Source organism: Anabrus simplex, chromosome 5, assembly GCF_040414725.1.
Source record: "Anabrus simplex isolate iqAnaSimp1 chromosome 5, ASM4041472v1, whole genome shotgun sequence".
Taxonomy (NCBI): Eukaryota; Metazoa; Arthropoda; class Insecta; order Orthoptera; family Tettigoniidae; genus Anabrus; species Anabrus simplex.
In genome coordinates, this window is record NC_090269.1 from 31,235,257 (window position 1) to 31,248,796 (window position 13,540).

Genomic DNA, 13,540 nt, shown 5'->3' on the forward strand with positions numbered 1-13,540 from the left:
TACCTCCTTTCTTCCATAAGCCCCATTAATATTGAAAGCTCCCCATCGAATTCCATTTCATTCGCCAAGTTGTTTCCAAGAGTCCCTCGCTTGTCAAATGGGAGTGGGACTCCGTTACTCCCATAGGTCCGAGGCTTGCTTAAAATGTTCTGAGCTTGGTAAATTCATGAAGCAGGATGCTACCCTACTTACACACAGTCTAAGTGAGGATCTCTCCTCTAACGGGTTATGGACCACCGGTGAATTGTATAGTCCTAGCCGCCTGAGCACATGGAGGACCATGACTCAGAATATGTCCGAGATGCCCACTCCCATTCCATAGCAATTGGTATCCTGACTCTCAGGACCACTTACTAGGCCACTCAGCCGTTGCCCATGGTTCACAAACTAGGACGTGACTACAGTAATCCACACCATGAACCATACCTCTTTATTTCAGATATTATTATTATAACTACCATTGTCATTACCGGTATTCCGCTTAATTAATTGGAAACGTGTTACAAGTTGGTAAGTTATCAAGACTGTAGCCTTATGGAATAGTAAAAAACTACACTGAGTTATAAGAAAAATGAACGTGTAGCACTACTACCGTTTATTTTAAGGTGGTTTTGTGCTAATTATATCAGGTTAGATAACCAATCGTTTGCCGGATTATATCAGTTTCTGAAATTACGGCATCACACATCAAAATATACTATTTACATTTTATTGGGGAAGTAGTTAGGTCTATTGCAACGTAATGGCTACGGATATATTTATCAAATCATTAAAAACGTTGTAAGGCTAAATATTCTACATTTGAATGAATATTTGTATAGGGTCGAGTACCTGAATAACTATAAACATATTATATTAAGAAGAAAATTAGACTCTCGGCATTTTCATAGTTTGCATTGTCCACAACAAGTTTTGCCATGTCATTCATATTCTGATGAGAAACTGCGTCGGTCTACTTGTTCTATATTATGTGCATGTACTTTGACACAAGTTCCTGCAGGTGCCATCTCAGCTCACTGTTTTGTTATCCATTCTGATAACCAAATACAATATACACGATCTTTCAACATCTATAATTTTGAGCGCAGTCGCGCAATGTCCTTCGATAAACATACATACTGTACCGGGAACGCCGCTACGAGAGCCCGCCGAACGCAGTGACGTACCCAGCAAGTGACGTGGCCGCTGTAAGCCAGCTATCCGCTACCATATATGGTAATGTTCCAGCTCATCCTCAAAAGTACATTTTGAGCTACTTTATCGCTATTTTGACACTGCCATCTTAAAAGCCTTTACAATGGACGTCATCTGTTAAGATTTCAAGAAAATCCACCGAGTATTATAGAAGTTATAAGGGTAGATAGTACCCGAGTTCTAGACACTTCCATGCGAACGTGTATAAAAGGAGGACCACCCGACCTACGAATTCATTGTCTGTCACTCCGCCGTCTCTGTGACACGGGTGACAGGAGAAGTATTGTGTGTGTCGAACTTCTAGTTGACAGTCTGCGAAATCCAAGTATTTCGGTATTTCTCTAAGTGTTGTATCGGGACTTTATCATATTCTTGAAGTGCCTGAATGGGACTTTATTTTCTGCGAGCATCGTATTGGAACTTTGTCATATTGACTCATTGGAACTTAGTTATTTTCGCCAAGTGTCGCGATAAGACTTTATTATTTTCTTAAGGTGACATACTGGAACATTGTCATCGGAACTTTATTTTCTTCGAGTGTCGTGTTGGAACTTTAATATTTCGACACGTTGGAACTTTATTTTCTTCGAGTGTCGTGTTGAGACTTTAATATTTTGACACCACGGAACTTTATTTTCTTCGAGTGTCGTGTTGGGACTTTAATATTTTGACGCATCGGAACTTTTGTTATTTCTACACATTGGAACTTTGTTTTTTTTGAAGTGCCACATAGGGACTTACTTATTCAACGACGATTGAAAGGACTTTGAATTTTCACGAGTGTTGTGTACCGCACTGAACTTACGTTTCGAACTTATTCGAACTTGTATTTTTTGAATCAATTTCTGGAACATTGAAACTTTCCGAGCGTGTAGGATGAACTTGTGCTCTACCAACATAAACTTTCGTGTGGACGATGTGACTTGTTTTTTCAAGTGCCTCATTGAATTTACGCCTTGTAAAGACTATGAAACTTAGGGGACTTTCAACGTTACGTTTAATTGTGAAATATGCAATACTTTCCAAGTGCTGCACAGGGATTTATGTTTTGATTCTTAAAGACTGTGACAATTCAGAATACGCATACCGCATTCCCAGAAAGCCTAGAACTTTCCAGTATTTTGAGTGATCCATAATTTATGAAGTCTGACTTTTTCTTTCAAATATTATTTTCTTTAATGGCTATTCACTTCGCCTACTGACGGAACAGGACAGTTTCCGAGTGCTACTTATTCAGTGCATTGCCAACATGTTTTAAATCTTCAGAACTATGCGCTTAGGACTGCAGTGATAGTAATCCTCTAGAACATTCTGACTTACAGTGAGCTTGCATTATGAACTTGCATTTCTACCAGTACTTGTTCTTCGAGTGATTATTCCAGAAAGTTTTGATTTAATATCTAGAGTGCAGTAACCATAATTAAAAGGTCATATCTGTTCAGACAGTGCCCTGAATGTGTGGAGTGCCGTGCAGGAAATTCAAGTGTGAATTACGTCTCGAATCGAACCCAGGAACGTGTGCCAATCTTCGAGACATTCCAGAACGTCGAGACTTCCAGAACGTCGAGACATTTCCAGAACCTCCAGACATTCCAGAACTCCTCATCCGAGCAGGTGTGGTCCCTGCCCAGTCGATGTCCAGCACCATCCCAGGACTTGGAGGTACCAACCAGCCACGACACTTCCACGCTGCTGTACGAAGGTGATATGAACTTGCCTTTGATGATCAATAAACTCAATTTATCAAAAGAATCTCTCAAATTGATAACTATACCTCTCTCTGTACCAGCTCCAATGATAAAGCCACTCCCTAGGTTAAGAATCATGCTCGTTAATTTAATATCAAGCGCCTTAAAGATATGAACACATTTTTACGGGTACAATACATACATTATAATTGTAGACTGTTATGCCTTTCAGCGTTCAGTCTGCAAGCCTCTGAGAATTTACTAAACGTCGCCACAATCCTCGATTTGCAACTAGTGTTGTGGCCTCATTTAGTTCTATACCTCTTATCTTTAAATCATTAGAAACCGAGTCTAACCATCGTCGTCTTGGTCTCCCTCTACTTCTCTTACCCTCCATAGCAGAGTCCATTATTCTCCTAGGTAACCTATCCTCCTCCATTCGCCTCACATGACCCCACCACCGAAGCCGGTTTATGCGTACCGTTTCATCCATCAAGTTCATTCCTAAATAAGAATTTATCTCCTCATTCCAAGTACCCTCCTGCCATTGTTCCCACCTGTTTGTACCAGCAATCATTCTTGCTACTTTCATGTCTGATACTTCTAACTTATGAATAAGATATCCTTTCGCTCCCATAAAGCAAAGTTGGTCTGAAAACAGACCGATGTAAAGATAGTTTTGTCTGGGAGTTGACTTCCTTCTTACAGAATACTGTTGTTCGCAATTGCGAGCTCACTGCATTAGTTTTGCTACACCTTGGATTCAATCTCACTTAATATATTACCATCCTGGGAGAACACACAACCTAAATACTTGAAATTATCGATCTGTTCTAGCTTTGTATCACCAATCTGACATTCAATTCTGTTGAATTTCTTACCTACTGACATCAATTTAGTCTTCAAGAGGCTAATTTTCATACCATACTCATTGCACCTATTTTCAAGTTCCATGATATTAGACTGCAGGCTTTCGGCACAATCTGCCATTAAGACCAAGTCGTCAGCATAGGCCAAACAGCTACTACATTTCCACCTAACTGAATCCCTCCCTGCCATTTTGTATCCTTCAGCAGATGATCCATGTAAACTACGAACAGCAAAGGTGAAAGATTGCAGCCTTGTCTAACCCCTGTAAGTACCCTGAACCAAGAACTCATTCTACCATCAATTCTCACTGAAGCCCAATTGTCAACCTAAATGCCTTTGATTGATTTTAATAATCTACCTTTAATTCCATAGTCCCCCAGTATAGTGAACATCTTTTCCCTCGGTACCCTGTCATGTGCGCTCTCTAGATCTACGAAACATAAACACAACTGCCTATTCCTCTCGTAGCATTTTTCAGTTACCTGGCGCATACTGAAAATCTGATCCCGACAGCCTCTCTGTGGTCTGAAACCACACTGGTTTTCATCCAACTTCCTCTCAATGACTGATCGCACCCTCCCTTCCAAGATGCCAGTGAATTCTTTGCCTGGTATACTAATCAATGAGATACCTTGATAGTTGTTACAATCCTTCCTGTTCCTTTGCTTATAGATAGGTGCAATTACTGCTTTTGTCCCATCTGAAGGTACCTTACCAATACTCCACACTAATTTTACTACTCTATGAAGCCATTTCATCCCTGCCTTCCCACTATACTTCACCATTTCAGGTCTAATTTCATTTATTCCTGCTGCCTTATGACATTTGAGTTTATTTACCATCCTTTCCACTTCCTCAAGCATAATTTCATCAACATCATTTTTCTCCTCCCCATGAGCTTGGCTGTTTGCAACACCACCAGGATGATTTCCTTTTACATTGAGAAGATGTTCAAAATATTCCCTCCACCTCTCCAATGATTCTCTGGGATCTATTATGAGTTCACCTGAATTATTCAAAACACTGTTCATTTCCTTTTTCCCTCCCTTCCTAAGATTCTTTATAACTGTCCAGAAAGGTTTCCCTGCTGCTTGACCTAGCCTTTCCAGGTTATTACCAAAATCTTCCCATGACTTCTTTTTGGATTCAACAACTAATTGTTTCGCTCTGTTTCTTCCATCTATGTACAAATCCCTGTCTGCCTTGGCCCTTGCTTGGAGCCATTTCTGATAAGCCTTCTTTTTACGTTTACAGGCTGCTCTCACTTCATCATTCCACCAAGATGTTTGCCTTTTCCCATCTGTACACACAGTTGTTCCTAGGCATTCCCTTGCTGTTTCTACTACAGCATCCCTGTATGCCACCCATTCACTTTCTATATCCTGAACCTGCTTATAGTCTACTGTTCAAAACTTTTCACTAATCATATCCATGTACTTCTGTCTATTTTACTCGTCCTGGAGACTTTCTACCCTTATTCGTTTGCAGACAGATTTCACTTTCTCTACCCTAGGCCTAGAGATACTTAGTTCACTACAGATCAGATAGTGGTCTGTATCATCGAAAAATCCGTGAAAAACTCTTACATTCCTAACAGATTTCCCGAAAACAAAGTCTGTTAAGATATAGTCTATTATAGCACTGGTACCCCTAGCCTCCCATGTGTAGTGGTGAATCGCCTTATGTTTGAAGAATGTATTCGTAACTGCTAAACCCATACTAGCACAGAAGTCCAGCAAATACTTCCCATTCCCATTAGATTCCATATCTTCCCCACATTTACCAATTACCCTTTCGTATCCTTCAGTTCTATTCCCAACTCTCGCATTGAAATCACCCATTAGCACTATTCTATCCTTGCTGTTGACCCTGACCACGATGTCACTCAATGCTTCATAAAACTTGTCAACTTTATCTTCATCTGCACCCTCACATGGGGAATACATGGACACAATTCTTGTCCTTATTTCTCCAACTGACAAATCTACCCACATCATTCGCTCATTTACGTGCCTAACAGAAACTATGTTGCGTGCAATGGTATTCCTGATAAAGAGCCCTACCCCAAACTCTGCCCTTCCCTTTCTAACACCCGTCAAGTACACTTTATAATCTCCTATCTCTTCCTGGTTATCTCCCCTTAACCGAATATCGGTTACTCCTAGCACATCCAGATGCATCCTCTTTGCTGACTCAGCCAGTTCTACCTCCTTTCTTCCATAAGCCCCATTAATAATGATAGCTTCCCAGCGAATTCAATTTCGTTCGCCAAGTTGTTTCCAAGGAGTCCCTCGCCTGTCAAATGGGAGTGGGACTCATTACTCCCATAGGTCCGAGGCTTGCTTAAAATGTTCTGAGCTTGGTAAATTTATGAAGCAGGATGCACTTAGTCCAAGTGAGGATGTCTCCTCTAACGGGTTATGGACCACCGGTGAATTATATAGTCCTAGCTGCCTGAGCACAAGGAGGGCCATGACTCAGAATATGTCCGAGATGCCCACTCCCATTCCATAGCAACTGTTATCCCGACTCTCAGGACCACTTACTAGGCCACTCAGCTGTTGCCCATGGTTCACGAACTAGGACGTGACTACAGTAACCCACAAACATGAACCATTCGATAAACAAAACACCATTAATCATCCCACTATCCGGTAGCCAGAACTACACGATCCAGGAAGCATAGGCATAATATACAGCATTGCCACATCTCCAGTAATACTTACTGTATCAATGAGTGTGTTCTTTAAGAGCTGTCTATGAAATGGAAACTCATATAAGTGAATACTTATTATAAGTGATCCCTTATTACTTAAGGGTTTCACTTCTGTATAAGTGCTGACTATGAATTCAGCCCTTAATAACACCAGGATATCCTTCAGTTATTGTAACCAAAGAAGATTGTTCCTTCAGTGATACAACCGTTGACAGGCACATCAACAGTTACCCAATTTTATTTGTGTCAAAACTGTGATTTTCTCTTGTAATGCATATTTTACTATGACCCATGATGAGACTACTAATAGACAATGCCTTTTTATGTCATCTTTTGTTCGACACAAGTGCAGTTTTGATTTCATTTTAAGTATCATTAATCTTGTGATATACTAGTTTTTATTCCAAGTCCACTTGACCATTATCAAATGTTTAATGTTTGTACTTTTAAATGTGTACATTAGTGTGTTTTGTTTTTGTATTTGTAGTCTTAACTCAGGAGGTTTAACACCTTATTTGTGACATCACTATGTCCTAATTCTAATTTTACGATTAATAGCTGAGGATGACCATTATGTACAGTCAAAACTAGTACTATTTGAGAGTAAACTATGTATTGATTAGGTGGATAATAAACTAGTTTTTGTAAAAAAATAAGTCATATCCATCAATGTGGTCTTAACCATGAAACTTATTGCTTATATGTTCTTGCAGATACCATTATCATTATAAGATTACCATTCTTGCAGATATGCACAGGATACAAATTTTTTTGATTTTTCTACTTTTTATTCTGAACTTTTTCTTGAAACAATTTAACCAATCAGTAGATGCACTGAAATTAGTTTGCCCTATTGAAATCTCTCTTGAAATTTCCAAGGCCCATAGTCTCAGGTCTTCATTGCATACATTCCACTTCAGCCTTCTTGTTTCTGCAAAGCAAGAAAATAATTTTGTATGCATCAATTTCCTGTGGTGAACGGGACTTACTGATGTAGATTCTAATTGGTTCTTCCACCCGTACAATTGCCGTAGTGACGTCACCTTATGACAACCTTTGTGAACAGTGTTTAATGAAAGCCACTTCTTACTCCCCTTACTTAACCATAATTTGCAGCTTTTCTCTTGTATGCAAGATCTGCAGTTTGTTTCACTTTCTTCTGTGGACTGGAAGCACAGCTTGAACTAGCAGTTTTGATAGGTGACTGCAATGTCTCTTCACTGGATTGACGGGTATCAGATTTGGATCCGTAACACCTCTTGTGCATGGCAGTGGTGTTCTGTCTTCTCTTTTAGATAATAAAGATGAGGTGTTGCTGCTTCAACTATCACCATTTCTCTCCAGACACGGCTCCAAGATGATGCTGGCACCCATGGGATGATTTTCAATTAGTTTGATCACATGTCGTCCCATCTCCTTTTCTTCCGAAGTTATTTCATGGGAAGAGGAGAAATCTTTTTCACAGAAATAACATAATGCATACTCTAAACATTAGCCAGATTCATGACTGCTCTCTCAAAGGAACATGTGTTAACTGCCTCGCACAGAAAGCTCATTGCACTCACTTTAGCTGGTCACCAGGGCTTTCCGCGTCCAGCTATATGCTAATGCATGCAATCCTATTAGACATTTCTGTGTTGATTTCAGGACTTTACAGCTCGAATTGGCAGCTAAATTTTTGTAGATTGCCTTCTTATGAACCCCTCATCCTCTTTGCGAAATTTCATTGTCGGTTTTGATATAAGACCGTGTGAATAGTTCCCTTGTCAGGACAATGGACTGATAAAGGGAACCATTTCAAAGCAGAATTTGTGAAAATCCTCTTACTGGTTCAATATCATCTCAAAGAATTTACATGTAGATCGTTTTATAAGTGTATGTTAGACACGCCAAAACTCTTAAAGGCAACTGAATCTTCAGAAAAGTACCATCAAGGCATGTAAGTTAGTTTCATTGTTTAAATATTGTAATAATTTACTGTATAATTTGCAAATGGATGTTTTGTTTAGGTATGTGAAAATTAGAATATATAAGTCTGAATTTAGAATCTCAACGGATGATTTTTGTGTCCTCTTTTTTCTGGCATTGTTCTCCTTTTTAAATAGTTTTGCCCTCTTTCTTTTATTTATCTGCATCTGGTCACCCTAGGTAAAAGTGATATTCCTTGTTTTGATCACTTCTTTTCCTGTGACGCTGAATGATGTCTTTCTTAACCAAACTGCTTCATTCTAAATTTTATGAAAGAGCCTGTAGATCAGTGGTTGTTAATGGACATGGCATAAAATCCCTTAGTTGAGCCACAAAACTTTTGAGACACAATACTGTTATGTTTACATCTTAGCTCCATTTCTTGATACTGATATGGGGTCGGGGATGAGGCAAGATAAGTTTATACGAAATGTTTTCACCTTACAAGTAATAAATCTCATTGTAGACCGTATTGGACATCAGATTATGAACATTAAAATAAGAATAATAATTTACACCACCTTTCCAATACTTATCTTTCCTTATATTTAGGATATAAACATTACAACTGGTGTTGTAAGTTGGGACATGTTTCGCTTAACTGTTGTAAGCATCATCAGCCGAAAATAAATCTTAGTCTAAATTTAGGTGAGGGCCCCGAACCTAGTGTCCTTAAAATGTATGGTACCCTAAGATTCTATATTTACATTATAGAAAATCTAACAGCCTTAAAACTAGTGTGAAAACATATAAGAATGTTCATCATGGCTAAGAGAAAAACACAAAATTGTGTTGACAGAGTTTATAAAGTACAACATAGAGCTGGTAGTAAAGTAATTAACATCATTGCTACCAGTCAGTCAATAAGAATGTTCATACATAAAAATGATCATTATATTCAATTCAGACAAACTCTCAAAGTTTTGTTTTGCATCAACTATAGTACATAAGTTGCCACCAGATGGCAGTAATAGCAGTGTTTAATAAATTGGCGGTTAGCGATAAGGAGAAAGCTTTTTTGGACAAAATACGGGAAGGAGCTTCCTTCCGACAACTCTGTTTGCAGATGGTATGCACAATTTGTGGATACAGGTTGTTTGTGCAAAGGGAAAAGCAGTGGGTGTCCCGCTGTGTCAGAAGCGGATGTGAATCGGATTAGGGGCGTTTATCTCCGTAGTCCTAAGAAATCAACTACGAGATGTAGCAGGGAACTGCAAGTTCCTCAAACCACAGTATGGCATGTGTTACGAAGGCACCTACTGTAAAGTTAAAGCCATATCGCCTACAATTGCATCAAGCTCTAACAGCTAATGACAAAGCCCTACATTTCAACTTTTGCATGGCACTGCAGGAACGGAGTGAAGAAGAAGATGATGGTTTTCTTGACAGAGTAGTTTTCAGTGACGAAGCTACTTTTCATGTAAATGTAAATGGAAAGATAAACAAACAAAACGTTCACATTTGGGGTGCAACGAACCCCCATTGTTACGTGGAACATGTGCAAGACGCTCCTAAGGTGAATGTGTTCTGTGCCGTTTCAAACACGAAGGTCTATGGCCTGTTCTTCTTCAATGAACAGACAGTAACAGGGCTGACTTACCTGGACATGCTCACAGAATGGCTGTTACCCCAGTTGAGTGACGACAGGGATGATTACGTGCTGCAACAGGATGGTGCACCACCTCATTTCCACAGGGAGTTTAGAGCATTTTTTAACCAAGAACTTCCACAACGATGGATGGGACGCGGAACGGAAGGTGATCTAATGCTCTTACCCTTTCAACCACGTTCACCAGATCTTACACCATGCTATTTCTCCTGTGGGGATATGTTAAAGATCAGGTATTTGTCCCTCTTCTACCGGAGGATATTCAGGAAGTAAAGCAGCGCATCCAAGCCGCCTTCGAAAGCATCACCGCTGCCATGTTGACTCGGGTGTGGGAAGAGATGGACTATTGAGTAGATGTATGTAGAGTGACACAAGGCGCACATATCAAGCATTTGTAATGTATGTCAAAATAACTTTATGAGTTACAGTAAACAATAAAACAAGATTCATATTCCTACGTCAATTGCACTGTGAGTTATGAATTTTTGTAACCCCGACAATCATTTAGAATAACCCTGTATATGGTACCCTAAGATTTGACATTTACATTATAGAAAATCAAATAAGGCTTAAAACTAGTGAGAAAACATATAAGAATGTTCATCATGGCTAAGAGAAAAACACAGAATCGTGTTGAAAGAAGTTTTAAACACAAAGTACAACATAGAGCTGGTAGTGAAGTAATTAAAGTCATATAGGATATCATTGCTACCAGTCAGTCAATAAGAATGTTCATACATAAAACTAGTGTGAAAATATATAAGAATGTAGATTTCGTAGATACAACACACGTAGCAATGGGCAAACGTTTACCAGACCCCCTCGAGCGGCTAAAGTAACCAGTCAACGCTCTTCCAACATAAGAGACTTCAGTTCACGCACATTGCATCTTATTTTCTCCATATATGATCTTGAACTCCCAGTAAAAATGAAGACACCTGTTTTTGGCTTTGACCATTATTTTAAAGGAACTGGATATTGGCCTCTACCTATAAGCAGCTTCAGGTTTATATGTGATTTCTCGTACCTGACTCACGTGTCTATGCAAGAATGAGATTTAATTAGTTAACAATTCTAATTACTTTCTTCATTCCATTGAATATAATGATCATTTTTATGTATGAACATTCTTATTGACTGACTGGTAGCAATGATGTTAATTACTTTACTACCAGCTCGAGGTTGTACTTTGTTTATAAACTCTGTCAACACAATTTTGTGTTTTTCTCTTAGCCATGATGAACATTCTTATATGTTTTCACACTAGTTTTAAGGCTGTTAGATTTTCTATAATGTAAATATAGAATCTTAGGGTACCATACATTTTAAGGACACTAGGTTTGGGGCCCTGACCTAAATTTAGGCTAAGATTTATTTTCGGCTGATGATGCTTACGACAGTTAAGCGAAACACGTCCCAACTTACAACACCAGTTGTAATGTTTATATCGTAAATATAAGGAAAGATAAGTATTGGAAAGGTGGTGCAAATTATTCTTATTTTAATGTTTTCACAGCCACTGTTGAAGAGCTAATGAAGATGAAATGAATGGTGGTGAATGGGTAAGGAGGTTGAAGGAATCGCCTGGGGTCTATGAATAGAAACTGTCCTGGTATTTGCCTGGAAGTGAACATTGGAAACCCACAGAAAACCATTCATACAAATTCCTATAAAGGAAAACAATTAAAAGGCTCCACCTTAGTCAATACAATTTACATAAGGTTTAAGGACCAATGCAAAGATTAACACTTAAATTGCATTGACTAAGGTAAAAAAAAAAAAAAAATGTCATCTCTGTACAGGCCATGAAGGCCCTTGGAGGGGTGGAAGGTAAAGGCTTCCACTATCCGTAATCCCGGCACTTGATGGAATAAAGTGGTTAGCTCTACGCTCGGCTGTCTTTTCCCCCAGGAATTAAGCTGGTACTCATTTTCAGTGTAGGCTGAGTGAACCTCAGGACCATATGCACCTTCAGAAATGGAAATTTCATTTCTTAAATTTTTACTAACTGTGGTGGAACCTTTGAATTGTTTTCCTTTATAGGAATTTTGTATGATACGCAGTCAATTCAGAACAATTTAAACATGAAATTTTTGAATTGTAACAGAAAACCATTCTCAGGACTGCCAACGGTGAAGTTCAAACTACGCCTGTCCCAAATGCAGAGCTCAGCTCCACAGCTGTAGCATGTCAACTCATGTGGCCACTCAATTTTGAGACATAATACTGATGGTGGAAAATAATTATTGAAGTAGTTCTTTCTTAATTTTTATATAGAAACAAGAGGAAATGCTGAAGGGTTGTAATACATACTGTACAGTATTTTCCAGAGGGTTTGTTGCCATATAAGCAGAGTCAAATTGTTAATGAGGAAAGTCTCTCATTTTACTTATCACTTTTATTTGTGCCAAAGAGCCCATTTTTCAGAAGTAGTGCATTTGGTTGACAATTGTAACAGGAAATTAAATGCTTCTGTTGCTTTTTCTGTGAGATCTTCCTTTACTATAATACAAAACTTGAGAAATGACGGTGGTTGTGTTACGTAACCTCTTTGTATTGAGATATTAAGGGTTATAAATTTCATTCTGGTTGGTCCGTATTGAATTGAGATTACATGTGATTTATTCAGGTAAAATTTTTCCACCTATTCAATACAGTAAGCTTTTTGCACTGCAGTTATTACATTATAAAGTTTGGTACTAGTTTCGACCGTACTCGGGGTCACCATCAGCCATAAATATTCAATTACAAAATTTAGTCAAATGTCCTAAAACAATACATTTTAGTTAAAATAAGCAATATTACATTACCCAGCTTAAAAGTTAATAGTGAAGAAATACAAAAATAATAAAATAAATATAAACTAATATGCCATTGTAAAATAGCTACATATGGAACCAAGTGCTATGGTTCTAACTGTATATCTCTCATGTGAGTTCTAAACGTATTGTTTTTTCCTGTAGCACTGAATATAAAGAGCACAATTGTGATGAAAGTTCATAAAATGAATGCTTCAAAATATGCTTTATAAATATAATTCTAAGTACTAAAAGTCTAGAAGTGAGCCTTTCTGGTAGATTCTATTGATACCGTTTTGGCGCGGTTGAATTATACACTATTTCAAAATGTTGGCATATGCAGTATATGTCATTAGAATAAAATTAGACACTTTGGAACTTGCACTTCATGCACTTAATGTAAACAGATAAAACCATACTATTGACTAAACTTCCAGGAGAATTCTGAGAAACTGAATGCAAGCACTGCACGTGGTGGTTGAATAATTGTTTGTGAGAAGATTGAAGTCTCAGTTCAATGCGGAGCAATTGGATCTAATAAACAATAAGAAAAAGCCAAGGTTAATGCAAAGAAGAAAGGAAGAGGGTAGAAAAAGAAAGTGAAGACTACTCACCTTGCGCAGCAATGTGCAAAGCGTGGCTGATAGTGTATAACTGGTGTGTAAGAACGTGGGTGAGGGAAGTATGAAATGTAGGG

General features: G+C 38.5%; 1 pseudogene; it reads left to right on the forward strand.

Moving 5' to 3' along the window:
- The first annotated feature begins 9,670 nt into the window (after positions 1-9,670).
- LOC136874336 (uncharacterized) lies at positions 9,671-10,443 on the forward strand (annotated as a pseudogene).
- The last annotated feature ends 3,097 nt before the right edge of the window (positions 10,444-13,540 follow it).